Below are 4294 nucleotides of genomic sequence, written 5' to 3' on the forward strand. Positions count from 1 at the left end.
ACATATTCGTAGTTGGCTGTGCATGGTACAAATTTATTAATATGAAGAAATGCAAAACTGTATTGCTTTTGGTATTTCCTATTCTGAGATGAACAAGTAGCATGTAATGCAACTGTTTGACAGGTTAAAATCAAATCATGCTTAGTTATTGTTTCAAACGATGAAATCCAGTAACATTTCCTCTTGCGTTTTATTATAGTACAGGTGTTTTTGTTTTTCCGTTCAAAGTTTAAATGCAAAATGTCTCTGTTTTTTATTCTCTTTTTTTGTGTGAAACTTTTTAAATGTTCTGATTTGGATTTTTAGTATTTTAACATTTACTTTGATCCTGAAGACACTTTTACGATTGTGTTTCATAAGAGACGTCCTGGCCTCCGTATAGGTGCAATCCTGCCATTGTACAAACACCAACGACTGTCCTGATCCCAAAGGCTTTCCCCACCTGGCTTCTTGCCTTTCCCCTCAATGTGGCTAAAGCATTGCCAGACTGAACTGTCAGCTAGCATCACGTGCTAAGATGTTAGCAGCAAACACAATGCTTCCCACACTAAAGGACTGGTAAAAGCTAACAAACCAACAACCAAAAGGATGGTACGATAACATAACGAACTGTACATAAATGTTGCAACTGCACAGCAGCCAAAAAGAAAGAAAGAATAAAAAAAAACCTGTTTCAAACGGATGGATTGTGTCACGCTAAAGAGAGGACAGCCTTCAAAAGGTTGATATTGGGATTGTTTTCTTCTGGGTGTCAAAAGGGAATTTCACGGCGCAGTCATATCCTACACAATATGTATTCTAAGTCCTGGTTACATAGGAAATGCATCCTGAGGGTTTACTAAGAAGAAGCCCCTATGGCTAAAACTTTAAATAAACTAAACCAAAAATGTTATTGATGTTTTATATATAGAGAGTAGTCTCATTAGTTTTTGTTACTGTAATGTTTGAGGTCTCAACTGTACCGTTACACCGGTAATAACATGGTTTTGAAACTTTTATTTTTTATTTTTGTCACAGACCTGTTGTCATAGTTGAAATGACGTTTATTGTAGATGGTATTTGAACAACTTCTGGAAATAGTTCATCAAGTATGTTTGTTGCTCATTGTTGTGATACATTAAAAACTGTATCTGCAAACCAGTTTTGTGTCTGTCATCAAAATGATTTGTATTTGTTTCATATCATTGTTCTGAATCAGCTTTACTCACACCATATAAACATGATCATAAAGCCATTGTATCATAAATAGCGTACATCATACAGCTATTTCATGTGTATTGATTTGGAATACAGTTGCCTTGTATTTATCTCTACATATTAGCAGAGAATTCATTTCACTATGGATGTGCTGACAGTATTGTCAACATCTTATGAGGTAGCAACTTTGCTTATATTTGACCTTTTGGTCATTTGGGCATTGCTGCACTACTATGTAGATTCAGCTCAAAACTACTGCCATATTTCCCCCCACAAATGGAGAGAAATCAAAACCTGTTTTAGTCACATTTTTATTTCCCTGCTTCTACAAGAGCTGGCATTCCTTTGAGCAGGAGAGTACTGGCATTTGGTATTTTATTAGGATCCCCATTAGCTGTTACAATAGCAGCAGCTACTCATCCTGGGGTCCACACAGAACATGAAAAATGACATAATCCAGAACATTAATAGACGAGGACAGAACTACATCATTTTTTTAAAGGCACACGTAGCCTGCATATTAATGCATACACACAAACTATCTAGGACAAATAGGGGAGTATGGTGATTGATGGAATATCAGCTATCTGACATGTTATTCTGTTGTAATCTGGCTTTCACCAGATGCACTGGATCATCATCTGGACTGTCGGCTAATCTGGAGAAGGTTTCAGCAGGTATTGTCATAAGCTCCTCCCATCATGGAAAAGGGGAATACACACAATTATTTTCTTATTTTTAACATTTTTTTAAATTGAATATTTAAAACATACAATATACTTGCAGTGAAGCCGCTCAACAACTACATTACATTAGTCATCTAACAGACTCCCACCCAGAGATACACACAGAAGCAACCAGGGTCAACGCCCTGCTCTTAAGAGTTTTGTTTCACATTAGGCGTATGGTTTGCGGATAAAAGTCCGCAATTTTTGGAGGGAAAGCCTTACCCTTCCTTTGTAGCATGGGCAGATATTGACGATCCAGTAGTATTAGTTGAGAGACCAGGTTTGTGGTGGAGAAGAGTGGTGATAGAGAGAGAGAGATCTGGCTCTGAATAGCCTGCAGCGAATGGATTTCCCCCTGGATAATGCCATGTTTGGGACAGACAGAGAACCATGTATTAGACAGAACTGATCCATCCATCTCCCCACGTGCCAAATTTAATTAGACTGAAATCAGCATGAGATGAAAGCAAGCCCTGGCTTCACCCCCACTAAAACACACACACACACACACACACTACAGGAATCAGTATTCCACACATGGTAATTCAATGACAGAGGGCTGAAATTCCCATCACGTTCATTCCCAAATCATCAGGACCAGTATTGGGCATTCTGAACGACGAGGGAGAACAACAACGATGATTCATTTGTCGATACATATTGACATGTATGACATACTAATGGATGTGTGCATCGGCAATGCTGTGTTGTCTTCGTTTAAAATGGATAAATATGTTTTATGAATTGTATTATATTGTTACCCCACCAGGGTCAGGTATTTTTGGTTGAAAAGGGATGATCACAGACTGTAATGTCAGCTGTGTATTATTTATTGTCTGTCTGATGGAGAAGCTACGAGGCAAAAGAGAACACACACACACACACAGAACATCCATCCAAGACAGAATGCCGTAGAAGAGCATCCGTCATGCCTTTGAGATACCAGAAAACAACTGAAAACACAGAAGGGGCTCACATAAACACACTTCTCACAGCATCAAAGAGGCCATAACAATGAAATACCTTTCGCCATTGTTCTCTGCAAAGGTCAAATGCACTTGAATCCTATAATGTGTGGGGACCCCTACCTCAAACAGAATGACAAAAACAGGCCATTCAGCAGTGAACTCACACCCTGCAAGGGGAACAAATCCATCAAGGACAAGAGGTCAACCCATGAGCAAGAAAAGCTGTTTTTGAGCCATTTTGATGTAGAGAGTGTAGCAGTGAGTGGCGAACACACACACTGATGTATGGAACAAAGCGAGAGAGGTGACACTGATTCGGTCAGATTGAAAAGATCCTCGTCTTGCCTTTGGCCTCGTGAAATTTCATTAAGTCCATTTAATGACTTGTGAACGCATCCCTCTACGAGACTCTGAGACTAGCACAGAGTAGATGCGCTCACGCACACAGGCACACACACACACACAGGCACACACACACACGTGTTACACTGGCAGGAAGTGATCGGTCTTTGGTTTTCGTCTGTCACCAGTTGTGGCAACAACACTTCCAAGCTCAGAACTAAAAGGAAAAACCAAGCAAAAGGTTGTTCCTCCGCCCTCTTTTAACCATATAACCTTTAAAAGAACACTGCAGGTCAGCGCTGGTCAACTCCAGTCCTGGAGAGCTACTGGGTATGCAGGGTTTTGCTCCCATCCAACTCTAAAAAAAAACTGCTCAACTGATCATGTTCTTCAGTCTATTTCTGACTTAGCATTCCTGTACCAACATAGTCATTCATAGCACTACTACATTTTTAGGTCAGTTTATTAATTCGACCATTTTAAAAAACAAGCACACATAAAACTTGAAAAAGTCATACATGCACATGAGTAAAATCATCGAGGATATCACACAATAACGTCTGGGACTTATTCCCATTGTTAAATCATCGAGGATATCACACAATAATGTCTGGGACTTATTCCCATTGTTAAATCATTGAGGATAACACATAATAACGTCTGGGACTTACTCCCATTGTTAAATCATTGAGGATAACACATAATAACGTCTGGGACTTACTCCCATTGTTAAATCATTGAGGATAACACATAATAACGTCTGGGACTTACTCCCATTGTTAAATCATTGAGGATAACACACAATAACGTCTGGGACTTATTCCCATTGTTAAATCATTGAGGATAACACACAATAACGTCTGGGACTTATTCCCATTGTTAAATCATTGAGGATAACACATAATAACGTCTGGGACTTACTCCCATTGTTAAATCATTGAGGATAACACATAATAACGTCTGGGACTTATTCCCATTGTTAAATCATTGAGGATAACACATAATAACGTCTGGAACTTACTCCCATTGTTAAATCATCGAGGATAACACACAATAAAG

The 4294-nt window shown here is 39.0% G+C and overlaps 1 protein-coding gene across 1 annotated transcript in view; it reads left to right on the forward strand.

Annotated features, from left to right (window-relative positions):
• Positions 1-1140, forward strand: part of zfhx4 (zinc finger homeobox 4) — a gene marked incomplete in the record, with an annotated part of 28042 nt that extends 26902 nt beyond the window's left edge. The window contains 1 exon segment of the mRNA XM_031796514.1: positions 1-1140. This exon segment is cut by the window's left edge and continues 3332 nt beyond it.
• Between the last annotated feature and the right edge of the window lie 3154 nt (positions 1141-4294).

The sequence above is a fragment of the Oncorhynchus kisutch genome, linkage group LG18, assembly GCF_002021735.2.
Source record: "Oncorhynchus kisutch isolate 150728-3 linkage group LG18, Okis_V2, whole genome shotgun sequence".
Classification (NCBI taxonomy): Eukaryota; Metazoa; Chordata; class Actinopteri; order Salmoniformes; family Salmonidae; genus Oncorhynchus; species Oncorhynchus kisutch.